Genomic DNA, 14,715 nt, shown 5'->3' on the forward strand with positions numbered 1-14,715 from the left:
ACGAAAGGCGCGTATTGGAGACGGTCAGCTACCGCAAAAGGACGAAGTCAGCTATTCGTGCACGCGGCATTGAACCTAGCCTATTAAGATGAGTTCTCAAATTATTCAGCTTACCCGCAACCCTTTTGCTGGCCAAAGTTGACCGGCGGCAAATTGTGACAACGAAGTAAATGTCAAAGAATAAAGTGAAGGTTTTTTTTTCTTTTTGTTTCATTTTTTAAATCACGCTAACGAGGTGCCAGGTCTAAGAAGGTTTAGAAAAATCTCCCGCGATGCTTTTAGGGGCACGAAAGCTACAGAAACTTGATTCTTAGGAGCTCCGTTAGTTGTCTCAATTGGGGAGTACGGTGCTGCACACGCACACTCTTTTCGAAGCAGGAAGGTTGCAACAAATCTTTTGTGATCGCCTGTACTTATCGAGGCATCAGTTCTGTGGCATCAGAATCCACGGTGAAGCTGGAACTTCACCGCGAATTCTCGCGATCACTACGCTCTCACTCTCATTGATCGCCACGAGCTATCGAAATGAGCTTGCGCTTCCTCTCAACTCTCCTAACACGCTAGTTGTGAGCGCATCGCGCGTCCAATTTCTTAGATAACTCGGCTATTCCGGCATCCGTAGGCCTGACGAGACGAGTCCGCATAGAAACAGCCGAATGGTTGCTAAGAGTTGTCTTGGCATGGAACGTTTGGCCCGAGGCACCAGACGGTGCTCTGCCTGTTAACATTTTCGTTACGTTTGCGTTCCTGTACGTTAAACTAAAAGTCTTGAAGGGACGGACACCATCGCATCACACAAACTTGCTCGCGTTTAACGTACATGTACGTAAGGCCGACAAACGTTGTTGTAAAGCTGCCTCGAACGTTAAACTCCGCAAATAACGTACCTTATCATAGAGCACGTAAACCACCGAAACTAATAACGTACTGAGCATGCGCAGTGATGATCACGCAATTTCTTTACGTACATACGGCATGCGTTTAGTTTTTGTTGCAAATGATATTCTAAAACTGTCTGATATGGAGAATAAAGCGGTACATACAGGAGTCACCGATGGAAGCTGGGCCCACGAGCGCGGTTGTCTAGTAGTGGACCTATGGCAACTGGTCTCCCTCATTCCATTTCCTTTTATACAGAGACATGCATGATGCTCGCACGGGCTATAGGATGGGCACGCGTGTGAATGCGAACTCAAGGAAAAGTTCAATAACAAATTTCATAACACTTATTATCAGAGGGTTCAGCAAGTGTAAATCCCTCCCTAGCATTAAGCGTCCCCAGTGAGAACTCGTTAATCTTTGACGTTATCTGGTGAAAAGGAGAGTTCCATAACACGGTAGAGACATAATGCGCTATATTTGACAGGCAGCGATGCATTACACAACGTGATGTACCTCCAGGCTGCAAATCATTGCTCCGACAATCATTTTCATAGAGCAGTTACACCAGCTGCAGCGCATATGTCCGTTGACCCTTCTTTTGAAATGCCGTTAAAACTATGCGACACTACCTTTACAATGCGAGACGTGCAAGCAGTTGTTAACTGATATAGCTGCATGCGGCCTGCAAATAATCGTTTCATTTTGTATACGGTATCGAGTAGACTAACTGCGGATTAGTTCTTACAATCCTGATCACCTTATCAAAAGAAAGGTACTTCTTTTCTTCCATTCTTCAACATTTATCCTAGGACCTAAGAGAACTTTCTTCATCATGAACAGAACGCATCCAAGAGCCCCTACTGCTAAATGTATGTTGGATGTTTTAATAGAGTTTATAATCCTTTGAGAGAGTGAGTGAATGAGAAAAACTTTATTTCGAATCATAATGATTCGCGTCCGGCGAGTTAGTGGGTTGGGGCAACCGGCGAGGTTACGGCCAAGAGTTCTTGTCTCCCGGCGGCTTCCTTGGCCCGCCGGTCTGCCCGACAGTTGGTCTTCCGGGTTCGAGCTGAGCAGCGCGGCCTGCCATCGCGCGCGGAGGCTGTTGGTGGAGGTCTCGCTTTCGTTATCGTATATTAGTCCCTGGCATTCCCATAGGATGTGTTCTAGTATGGCTCTGGTGCCACACACTTTGGATCTGTCGGTTGCGTATATTTCTGGATAAATAGCGTGCATTAGTATCGGATTACTACGATTACGTTTGTAGTTGTCGCCACAGGACCGTTTGCGATCTACTGAGTTGTGGATGGGGTGGTGGATAAGTGCATCTTTGCATCCTGTAATGGTTAGTGATGTCATTTAACCTGGTCATTCTGTCTTCCCATTCCCATATCTCGGAGGGCCCTATCGAGGGGTCTGCGTTAGTCGCAGCTCGGAAAGTGAGTCCTCGAGCTACGTTGTGTGCCGCGACGTTAGGGTTGTCCTCTCCCGTTGAGTAGGGGGTGTGGGCTGATATCCATTAGATTTGGACACATCTGTCTTCACTGGTTACTTCGTCTTTTTCTGAGTATGTTTAGCGCCTCAGGTGAGATCCGGTCGTTCACGAAGTTGCGTACTGCCATTTGCGAGTCACTGATTAAATAGTATGCGTTGGTTTGTGTTCTTCCGCCGTTTCGATGCGCGTCGTGTTTACAGTCAAGCTCGTGCAGCATTGTCTATTGTGGTTAACTACTGCTGGGACATAGCTACGTTGGTGTTTGTAACGTGCAGCGTCTACAAAAACCGCGTCCTTGTCTCTTCCGTAGTTCTTCGCCATGTTCTTTGCCCTGCTTCTTCTTCTGCCCTCGGGGTGTACAGGATGCACATTCTTGGGTGGAAGGGGTACCTTGAGTTTGACACTTATTTCCTTGGGTATGTCCCGTTTGTCTCCGTGTTGTGTGTGGTAGCGGATGGCTAGTTTATCTAAGATGTGTCTGCCAGCCTTGTCTTGGAGATTCGCTCGTATTGTGCTCTACGTTGCGCTTCTATTAGCTCCTCTAGCGTGTTGTGCAGTCCCAGCTCTAGGAGCTTCTCCGTGCTCATGCTTAGCATGAGTCCAATCGCTTGTTTATATACATTCCTAATCAGGCCGTCTAGTTTCTTCTTTTCTGCGGCGCACCATCTGTGGTATGTAGCCATGTACGTGATCTGGCTGATGACAAACGCCTGGATGATTCTCATGACGCTTGCTTCTTTCATACCCTCGTGCCTGTTGGTGATTCTCTTGATCAATTGCATCGTCTGATAAACTTTCCCTTCGAGCTTGCGAATGGTTTCTCCGTTGGTGCCCTTGGCATCTGTGATTATTCCCAACACCCTTATCTTGTCGGCTTTGGGTATGGGTTGTCCGTCTTGGGTCTTTAGTTGTATGTCTGTGTAGGTTTGTGCCTTGTGGTTCTTGGGAAGTCTCCCATTTTGCGTTGGTCTGTATAGCAACAGCTAAGATTTTTCGGCCGAGTATGTTAAACAGGTGTATGTGTGTGTGTGTGTGTGAAAACTTTATTTACGAAAGTCCTGAGGCTCGACTATTTCAAGCCGAGGCGGGCCGCACCCACGATGGCACCGTTAGGCCCAGCCCTTCAGCGAGATCATGGGCCCTCTGCCTTCTAGGTATTTCTCGATGGTATGGACTGCTTCTTGTCTCTGTTCAATCGATTCATCACTGCCATTGTTTATCCATAGCGTGCTGTCATCTGCATAGATTATGTGTTTAAGTCCTTCGATTCTCTGTACTTTTCTAGGAAGAGAGCAATCAGAGCCAGGTTAAAGAGCATGGGCGATATCCCCGATCCCTGCGGTGTGCCTGCACTGCCGACGAGCACTTTCTCGGATGTGAGGTCTCATACATTTTGGCTTCTCCGTCCGTTAAGAAGTTTTGGATATAGTTGTACGTCCGCACGCCCAAGCCAAGGTTGCTGATTTGGTTCAGTGTGGCTTGGTGTACGACATTGTCGAATGCCTTCTTGAGATCTAGCCAGAGGATGGCTTGAGTCGATCTCCCTGGTTGGTCTATTACTTTGTGTTTCAGTTGCAGCATGGCGTCTTGTGTAGACAGGTTTCTCCGGAATCCTTTCATCGTGTTTGGGAGTAAGTCATTGTCTTCTTGTAGTCGGTGAGTCTGGCGACGAAGGCATGCTCCATCAGTTTGCCCACGCAGGAAGTTAGCGATATGGGTCTTAGATTCCCGAGTTGTAGTTGTTTGCCAGGCTTTTGTATTAGGACGACTTGTGCCGCCTTCCCCTGCTGCGGGATCTTTCCTTGTTTCCAGCACTCATTCATATATTCTGTCAGCTGGCCGATGGACGCGTCGTCCAGGTTTCTGAGTATCTTGTTTGTAATGGCATCTGGGCCCCGTGAAGATTTGGTGTTGAGTTAGTGCAGGACTGCTGTTATTTCTGCTTCGCTAAACTCTTCATCGATATCGGAGTTCTGTTCTCCCTCGTATTCGGGATGAATACACGGCGATGCCTGTGACATGTATTTGAGCTCGACCTCTTTCAAGAATTCATGCTCTGTTCCTTTATATGCGTATAGATCTTGTGTATGTTTTGCCTGTGCACCATTTTTGTTTCCTCTGGTTTAAGGAGATATTTCAGCAACCTGCACGTCTTGCTCGTGGTCAGTTGATCATCCATCTCCGTACATATTTCCTCCCATTGTCGTCTTTGGAGTTGTTGTACATATTGTTCTATTTCTTTGTTTAATAAGGCTATCTTCTTCCTGAACTTCTTGTTATGGTCAATAAGACAGGTCGGGGCATTCTGAGAAAGTATGCTAAACTCGCTGTTGAAAACATTTATTGTTACCGTATAATTTCCCCGACCTGTCTGAAAGACACGTGTATGTTTAACACGCGTCAAGCCTTAGAAAAACAGTCATACTCAGTTACCAAAATCGATGAACTTGCACTAACCGCATACTTGCTCGATAGAAATAAATTTTAAGTTTTGTGACGTTCCATTGGTTATGCCGCGCAAATAAATTCATTTAAAAATATGATCTTCTCCTTTGCAACTCCAGGCAATCCAGAGGGCCCAAGAATGGGCGGAACATCAGGATGTTCCTGCCCCGACTCGGACGCAGCCAGCGGCTTCCGCGGGTCGCCCTCAGGATCAAATAAAGTTCACTGTCCGTCCGTCCGTCCGTCCGTCTGTCTGCAGTATGTATATAGAGCAGTCGAGTTATATATTTCTGGCAGAGAATACCTTAAATGATTCTCCTTTAAGCGTAATTCAAGGAGGCATGTTGTGCATGAACAATTTTCGCCCATTCTGTGTCCTCCAACTACATTCGCTGTGACTGCAGTAAGGCCGCATTCTCCAAGAAAACATTTCCAAGAGAACATCTTTAAGAGGTCACATGAGTGGATTGTCGACATTATAATGTCAATAACAATTTTATAGCCGGATAATATTGTAGTGCTCGAGAACGCTCGCCGCTAAAACACATACAAAGGTATCTGACATTTCCTTTTCTACGTAAGCGAGGTTCTCGTTCTGACGTATAGTTTATGATTGACGTGTTTTGCTGTATCAATAGAGTACAGAGATTCCGATCGTGCTTTCGTAAATCAAAACCCCTGATCAACAGCATGACGTCGTCGCCTCTACAAAGATATTTCTTTCGTCAGCCTGCTTGGGTAAAAACTCCAATATTTCTTTTCGGTCAACATCCTTCGAAAGTGCAAGAGGCACTGTTTGATTCCTTACATGGGGCCAACAGACTTCTGCTGAAGAATACAATTTTTTGCAGATTTCCTGTATTTCAGTGCACTTCCCCTCATGAAGGAGAGAGGGAAAAGGACGAAAACCAGAAAAATGAACCAGACGTTTGTCCGGCTTATTACAATATCGGCAGACTGCACAACGCAAAAGACGATGACAGAAGAGAGGACAAAACACAGGCGCTGACACATTTATCAGATTCAGGCACACAACCACAATCTCTGCAGTGAACACCAAGATGACCTGGTAATGGCTGCGTGAACATTGTAAAAATGCTCTTTATATCGCTCATTTAAACATCTGTCCGTTTGGTCGACGTACTTCGTTCCGCAAGTCAGGGGACAAACCACCTCCGATGGCTAGTGGTGCAAATATTTCGTCGTGTGGCATGAGCATTCACACGCCTGCAGAGCATTGATAATTTCTCCGGAGCAGGAAAAAACAACGTGAACCTTACTTTATTGCCTATCTTCTTCAAGCTGGGCGAAATCTTGTGCAAGTAAGGGAACAACGTGACTCGCGTCTTGTCACTAACAGCGCTGTCTGCTGGTACTTTGTTTCCTTGCTTGATTTTCTTTAATATCTTCCCTGCTACCAAAACTTACAAAAGCTCGGCATAACCAACACATGTCTGGCGGGAGGCGTGCACAAGGAGGCTGCGCTCTGAAGAGTGGCCGCAAGGCTTATTTAGGCCATTTGTGAAGCAAAGATCCACAATGCCTCGTTTCAGCAACTTAGAATAGGCTGACAGATAAGACAAAAGTGCTTTGTTCCCTCTGGGCTCATACGTCCAGCTCAGGTAGATGCTAAGTCGCAAGTCTAGAAACCTTAATGAGGCCACCGGAAGTTCATGCGTCACGACAAGTGGCGACAAACGGTCTTTGGATTGCCAAAGTACATATAAAACAGCGTGCTCAAAACCTTGACCTTCACAAGCAAAAAGGCACAAAAGGTGATCCACAAACGGGAAAAGTCTTGCAGCTCTGACGTGCCGCTCCCGTACGCACAAGCGGCAGAGTTCGCTCTAGTAATTATTGCATGAAACCCTACGACACGATCAAGCGGGCGATGGCTGGCGATGTCAATGAGAATAGAACGAGCACAATACTATGGCCTCCGAGATCACTTTCATCGCAGGGAACGATCTCGGAGCTAGCAGAAGCTGGATCCGCTAGCATCAATGTCACATCCTGTGGATCGCGGCGAGGCCGCTAGATGCGGTTCTTTATGAAAAAAATCGCGAAATTCATTTTGTTCCGTTTATGTCTTTCCAAAAACAGTGCTGCGTTAAGCACCGTAGCTTTTATTTGGGCTCAAAAGCTCGGTGACGAAATTGTATTCAGTGTCCCTTTAAGGACCACTAACGGTAGTAAATGCGTTGGGACCGTAATTCATGAAGAACGTCGTTTGCAAATCACAAGCCGAATTTGTGAGGATTAGAAATTACCTTGCTATATTTATTTTATTTTAGAGCACCCAGCAGTAAAGACAGCGTCCATCAGAAACCTGGTATCTCCTCTTCTTGCGTATCCGAGGCTTTGGTGGCGCGCGCCTGTGAAGGCATCATCAATTGAAAGTTCACCAGCGTTTCTGGGGCAGAAGATTGGGAGCAATATTGAAGCTAGATGAGACGATGCATCAATGTGAAAGATTGCGACAAACATAGGATACGTATTGTATGTACTATGGAGAGGCTTAAAGATTTTGAGGTAAAATCCGAAAGCCCTTATTTGATTTCTGAAGTTGTAATGCGCATTGCCAGAACCGTCAAACAGTTTTTCAAATTGTATTGACTGTTTTATCGGCGAAGAGGTACGTAGCCTCAAACCAGCGAGTTGTGCTGCTCTGTGGTATGTGCGGAACGGCATTGTCCCCAGTGGCAGCTATTAGCGGTGGTAGTATCTGTGCAAATTACTACAATTCCAACGCGTCCCCTGTGATACCAGATGCCCTAAAGTCACCTGGCTACCGCTGTCTTGTTTTTAGATGCAAAAATCAGTTTCGGAAGTGAAATAGAGCAGCATCCGAACAGTGTGAAGTACATCATCAGCCGCGGCGACTCAGTGGACACAAGATCACCCAAATGCACCGTTTTCCGGCAGATGAAGGTGAGCGTCGCCTTTGGATAGCCAGGGTAAACAGAGAGAACTTCACGTAATCCGCCTTATCGCGGGTACGGTCAAAATGTTTTCTTTCTGGTGTGCGCAAGGCGACAAACTCGGTACCCATAGTAAACCTGGGACATAAATGAAAGGCGCGTATTGGAGACGGTCAGCTACCGCAAAAGGACGAAGTAAGCTATTCGTGCACGCGCATTGAACCTAGCCTATTAAGATGTGTTCTCAAATTATTGAGTTTGCACGGCAACCACCTTGCTGGCCAACGTTGACAGGCGACAAATTGTGACAACGGAGTACATACCAAAGAAGAAAATGAAGGTGCTTTCTTTTCCTTCATTTTTTAACATGATAACGGGGAGTCAAGTCTAAGAAGATTTAGAAAATCCCGCCGCGAAGCCCCTAGGTGCACGAAAGCTACAGAAAATTGATTCGTAGGATCTTCGTTAGTTGTCTCAATTGGAAAGTACGGTGCTGCAGAACTCACACTCAGGCAGTCTGCCATTCCATTTGTGCCTAAATTTCGTCGTCCTCCGTGGGATTTTTTTTTTTCAAGCAGGAAGGTTTCGACAAATCTTTTGCGATCGGCTGTACTTGTCGAGGCATCAGTTCTGTTACGTCCCCAGGAAAGCTCGGGTGTGAGGCATTTTCCAAAATCTGCCTGTGTCTCGATACTACGTTAACCAATACATTTCACAGTGAACCCACCTCGCAGCGTGCTCTTTGCCCAATGTAAACATCACATCTGTTTGTTTATTGTACCTGTTATTTCCATACCCTGATCGAAATTTTGCCCGCCCCCTATCACTGCATACGTGCCTCATTATCTGATCATGGTTTTGACACGTTATATCACAGAAATAATTTTAGGTAATAATTGATATAGTTCTACCGCTGTTGTTAATTGTCCTCTTGCACACAAAATGTAATCATCTATAAATTTTTAATAATTTTTTCTTGTTTAGGTATTTCTCAGCTTGGCACAAATGAAACGTCATCGTCCTAACCGAGTCTACAGTAATCTGTTGGTGCTAAAGGTACGTATGTGTACGGCTGCGAATGAATTATTTATAGGGGCTCCGTGCTTCGTTTACGACGCACAGAGGCAGTTGCATATATTTTGTCGGGGCATCAGTGCTATTTCGTCTACAAAACCTGCAGTGCGGGGAATTCCACTTCTATTGCGGTGTTCGTATTCAAAATCCGGTTGTGTCTGGATACTATGCTTACAAATGCATTTTAAGCCAACCCCGCCTCGTGGCATGTTACATGGATAACGGAAACACCAAAACTGTTTATTGTACATGTCATTTTCCTCGTCATCATCATCATCAACCTATATTTTATGACCACTGCAGGACGAAGGCGATCTCCCTGCGATCTCCAATTACCCCTGTCTTGCGCTAGCGTATTCCAACTTGCGCCTGCAAATTTCCTAGCTTCATCATCCCATCTGGTTTTCTGCCGACCTCGACTGCGCTTCCCTTCTCTTGGTATCCATTCTGTAACACTAATGGTACACCGGTTATCCATCCTACGTATTACATGGCCTGCCCAGCTCCATTTCTTCCGCCTAATGTAACCTAGAATATCGGCTATCCCCGTTTGTTCTCTGATTCACACCGCTCTCTTCCTGTCTCTTAACGTTAGTGCTAAGATTTTTCGTTTCATCGCTCTTTGTGCGGTCCTTAACTTGTTTTTGAGCTTCTTTGTTAACCTCCAAGTTTCTTCCCCATATGTTAGCACCGGCAGAATGCAATGATTGTGCACTTTTATTTTCAACGACAGTGGTGAGCTCCCAGTCAGGATTTGGCAATGCCGGCCGTATGGACTCCAACCCAATTTTATTCTTCTGTAAATTTATCTCTCGTGATCAGGGTCCCCTGTGAGTAATTGACCTAGATGAACGTACTCCTTTACAGACTTTAGAGGCTGACTGGCGATCCTGAATTCTTGTTCCCTTTCCAGGTAACAGGCTATTGATTTTCCTCGTAGTAATCTTCAAATGTGGTTTTTCAGCATACCGTGCTCCAACTATACAATATTCAGGAGTCCCCTCTCCTTGTATGCTTCTTCACGTGGCAAATGATTAAACGAATTGTCATTTGAGTAGTGTGTTGACATATCTCAATGAGAACGTCACAGGCAAATAACTGCCTGAAGCTAGGTAGTATGCTTTCGTTTACTTATCTGTTTTGCATAGTTGCCCTTCGCAGTGTCGTACATCAACTCATCCTGAAACAGGCACAGTGCTGGAGTGTGGGACAGATACTGTGTGTCGTTTTGGACAGAACAAAAGTCGCAGGATTGCAATGGCAAATTAGTAGACAGCGATAGCGAATTAGTAGACAGGATAGTAGCTTTTTAGAGTGCGTAAACTTGCAAACATTCGTTTACCAACTAAATTAACAAGCATGGCGTCAAGCCATGATGAACGCATCTCACTCGATGACCGCGGAAACTCGCTGTCGGAACCCCGGGGTGAGGAAGCGCGGCAGCAGCCGCGAGCTAAGTGACCTTGGTGCTGCCTCTCGCTTCAACGAAACTGCGAAGTCAGAACGCATCGCACACGAAGCTATCGACCCTCAGTACGCCCACACGCCTAGACTCTGTCCATATCGCAGATCGGTTTCAAGATCAGGCCCGCGAGGCAGCACGCGGCCGCGCCTTACGCCGAAGTCTCAGTAGAACGACCCCCCCCCCCCTACCTCTCATCCCCCCCCCCCCTCAATGTCTTGCGCGCGACGGAACACGGAACGCTTCCTCCCCGCTTTACTGCCTGCAGGAGCAAGATTTAGCCGCCATCATCGGATCACCATCGCACGCTTTCACTCGCACATACAGCATGCAGCGCGCGGGGACGATGTTATCGCCCTTGATACTTATAAGGAACAGCACGGCAACGCCGACGGCAGAAATGCGCCTCGAGTGTCGATATAATTTCTATCCCTGTAAAAGAAACACCTCACAAAGTGGCTGCACGACCCACGTAGGTGGCCGACAACACATAAGATCTGCGCTGGTGAATCGGCGGTATATTTTCTTTCTTTAATTACAGCTGTATGCACCATAGGAACACCTATATAAGATAGTGCTTAGAGTAACAGTCTTTGTCCCGACCTTGTGTTGTCGCTCTGCTGTACATTATGTGGCAGCTGTTTCACGATGGCCTTAGAATCGAGCTCGTGGAAGTGGGGTTTGCTAGGTGTGCCCTGACACCATAGGCGTTAATCTTCCTTAGGCGCAGTTAGGGAAGTTTAGTTCGATCCAATAATTTATTGATTATTGCAACAATTAGATATCGCAAACATCTACTTGTCGTCACCATACCGGACCCTTGAAATAGTTCAAGGCCAGCGATACAGAACGAGCTGCCCCGCGTGCAACGTGCCGATAGTGTGCATACTTACCTGCTATTTCTATCATCCGTAGAGATGCACCTTCGCCTCCGTGAGAACCACCAATTTCCCGTCAACAGCCATGTACGGTGCGTAGCCTCACGCACAACCATCTTGTAACTGCAGCGCGCACACGCACAACTTTCACGCACAACCCCCCATACAAGTATGGCAGCGTATATGCGACCGAAGATAGACTACGCGCTGACCGCAAAATGGTCTATAGCAGCTGTCACTTAAAGGGCCCCAGACCACCCAACGGTGTAAATTTAGTTGTGGTGTTGCAGTTGTGCATGAGTCTACAACGAACACGTAGTCGCGAGAATTTTTCGAAATGGTGCCGTAATAGCGGAGTTACACGTGTTAGACGATCGAAACACGGCCCTCGCTCGTTTCGGTCTTTCGTTCGCTACTCTCCTCGTCGGCTGGTCTGTCCTCCTCACCGAGTGCTCCTCCAAATGCCACGTGACATACGTCATCGCCAACGCGCTTTTCGAAACGCTGTCCACTTCCGGTTGAGGCACGTCCACGCTAGCGTCAAACATACCGATGGTGGAGAACCAGCCTTCAGTGCCGTAGAACGTGTGCCGCGCAAGAGGTGTCCAAAGCAGACGGCAGTTCGGCCGGCGAACCGCCTACCGCACGACTGACGGGCCCGTCGATGGCCGTAAAAACATCACGGTCATCGTGATGTTTTCACATCACTAGCGAGGAAAACATCGGCTGCAGCTTCTGTTCCAAGCAAAATAATTTCTACTAGATAAAGCGATGCATAAATTGAACATTTTATGAAAAACGAAATCCACTGTCAAACGTTAAACACGGACTAGAGAGTTCCGATACTTGTCGAACTCAACTGCAGTGCACGGCTACCGATGGCAGACGACCGGCTCGGCTGTGCTCGCATCGCAGCCGACGGCGCCGCTAATATCAGCGTATTTTCTGCTTTGTGTACAATTTTCACGAAGACCAACAACAACGGTAAGAAAATATTGCGACTTGTGAGCGTCGCCGATTCATTCCGAAGCGCCGTCCACGTTAGCGTTGAAGTGAACCGGAGAATGCCAAGCGACGAATACGGGGCCGTCGAAGCGATCAGCGGCGGTGAGGCTGCCGCACAAATGGGTCCCGGTCCCATCCTCTCTACGGCAAGGAAATCTCGCCGTTCACGAGTAAAACCGCCGTCGAACGGCGGCCCGCAAATGGCGAACGGCGTGCAGCGAGTTACCGTGCCGGTAACGTAGACGGGCCTTAGCCGTGTCTCTGTGGCCGCGACTCAGCGCTTTTCGGCTACCCGCTGTTGCTGCGGTGCCAGCCCGTGTTATGCGAAGCGTACCGCTATAGACCCGGTGTTGCGCGCACGTCTGGAAAGGCCAACACTGTCGCCATCTGTTCGCGCAGCTAATCAGAACGCTAAGCACGACTGTGTTGGAACGCGAGCGATTTGGCACTTGCGTAGCGGGCTGTAATTACCGATTCGCAAGCGCGCACAAGCGAGCAACACGGCGAGGAAGAGCAGGGAGCGCGCGTACCTGCTAGCAGATTAACCGGAAGTCGTAGGTTCTTGCTCGACCAATCGACATCGTCGCCACCGTTGACATCACCAGATGCACCCTGGTGACATCACGACGACCGCTGGGGATACCGGAAAGGCTCGGAGAGGAGCACGGCATTGCTTCTTCATTTTGTGGCGCGCCCGTGGCGCGTAGCACTGCAGCGTTCGGCATCGATGATCGTGACGGCATTCTGAACTCGATGCGCCTGTTTACTTGAAATCTTTAAAAAATATCGGAGGTGGTTTAGGGGTCCTTTAAGTTTGTGCGTATTTTATATCTTTGAAGACACGCCTGCACCGAGTAATGATTGTGCAGGGAAATCGTTCCTAGCATCTAGGGCTTTACTATTCGTTGACGATGTCCTCCGTGCATGCGAAATTATGTGTTAGCAAGGCTCGTCAAAGATTACCTTTGTAACATTTGCAGTGTGTTGTGTGCATCTCACATACCGGTAAAAGTAGACGGTTCTTCGTATTAGTGGCATTATTAAAGTGTAGCTTTCTTTTCGAACCCTGCGGCACTTTTCTAACCATTGCTACTGAGTGCTGCTGTCTTGACGAATAGCTCCGTGCCCAAAAAAAGTAACACATCAATTACGTTCCCGATGGTGGGATTGAACTGCGGTCCCCAATCACAACAGCCCGGTGCTCAAATGATTAGGTCACAATCGCACGTTGGCTACTATCGTGCCAATCCCAACGAACTTCTAGGATTATCGCAGCGTCTGTCACAGTGGGTATCACTGTTGAGTGAGCTCGCATGCGCGCGCACCTCAACAGATATGAAAGGGCTACGTTTTGACAGCTTGTAACATGGACATGTGGTTTGGGCGAGAGCTTTTGATATGGCCGTGCACTGACATCGCAATAACACGTGAATAGAAGACACGCTTGAGCACACTGTATGCATATAAACAACGCTTCGCTGTATGTAGATTCCAACAAGGTACGTTGCATTTCCTGTCCTTGTTTAGCGAACACATCTATATACTGCAGCAAAATTTTGCTCCAAAACGCGAGAGCTGCAATGCGTGAGATATGACGCACATCAGGAAACTTCACAACGGGGTAAGAGCAGTCCAATACGAACTGGCTGAATATTATGAAATCCAACTAAAAATGAGATGATGCGAATTGGACATAGCATAAGCGTACTAGTGGCGTAAAAAAAAAAAAAAAAACACTAGCTATGGGTCGCGCATGCTGCTGGCTACACTGGCTACAGCCAAGCAGTCTGACATCGTGAATATCTTGTCTACATACGTTTTCAATGCATAACCTAGACATGGTGGCGTAATCAAATGCATAATCTAAACATTATCTTTAATTTTTATGGAATTTTTAAACATAGCCTGTTGCATACAACCTAATGTTGGTCCTTGAGCTGGATTATCCAGAGAGGCGGATATTACCTGCACGAGAAATCGAAACACATATTCATCTTATTAACAAAAATCCACTGATGATATTTTGAAATAATTACTTTGCGGCACATATTGCAAATTACGAATTTTAGCCCGCGAGTTTCGAAGGCGTATCCGCTTGGAATGAATTTCCAGTTTGGATATATGCGCCTTCAAACTTTCCGTAAAAATGCGCGGTTGTTTCACTGACTTTTTTTGACAAAACGCTTTTACGCATTGAAGCACAATAGTAACTGGAGCACCCATGTATTGATTCCACGTTCTGGGAAATAATGTCTCGAAACTGGTGTCTTCTTGGAAATTACTTTCAAGTGGATACGTCTTGCAAGCTCACCGGCTACAATTCGTAAATTGCAATATGTGCCGTACAGTAATTATTAAGAAGTTAGTTCGTGTATTTCGGTTAATTAGTTGAACATGTGTCTCGATTTATCATGCTAGTCATGCCGCCTCTTCGAAGAACGCAGCCCAAAGACAATATATATGTCGTTAATTTTGACTTTTCGGTCGAGGCTCGATTTCGTCAGAGGATCAGGAATCTTATGCCCAAGTTGAGACCCTCAAATAAACATTCTA

At 46.8% G+C, this 14,715-nt stretch overlaps 1 long non-coding RNA gene across 1 annotated transcript in view; it reads left to right on the top strand.

Annotated features, from left to right (window-relative positions):
• Positions 1-1,545: 1,545 nt before the first annotated feature.
• The window catches only part of LOC125945331 (uncharacterized), a 28,678-nt gene continuing 15,508 nt past the window's right edge, over positions 1,546-14,715 (top strand). The window contains exons 1-3 of the long non-coding RNA XR_007466820.1: positions 1,546-1,654; positions 4,942-5,080; positions 8,728-8,799. This is a non-coding gene — a long non-coding RNA (uncharacterized LOC125945331). The remainder of the gene's footprint in view (positions 1,655-4,941; positions 5,081-8,727; positions 8,800-14,715) is intronic.

This window comes from Dermacentor silvarum, chromosome 5 (genome assembly GCF_013339745.2).
Source record: "Dermacentor silvarum isolate Dsil-2018 chromosome 5, BIME_Dsil_1.4, whole genome shotgun sequence".
NCBI classification, from domain to species: domain Eukaryota; kingdom Metazoa; phylum Arthropoda; class Arachnida; order Ixodida; family Ixodidae; genus Dermacentor; species Dermacentor silvarum.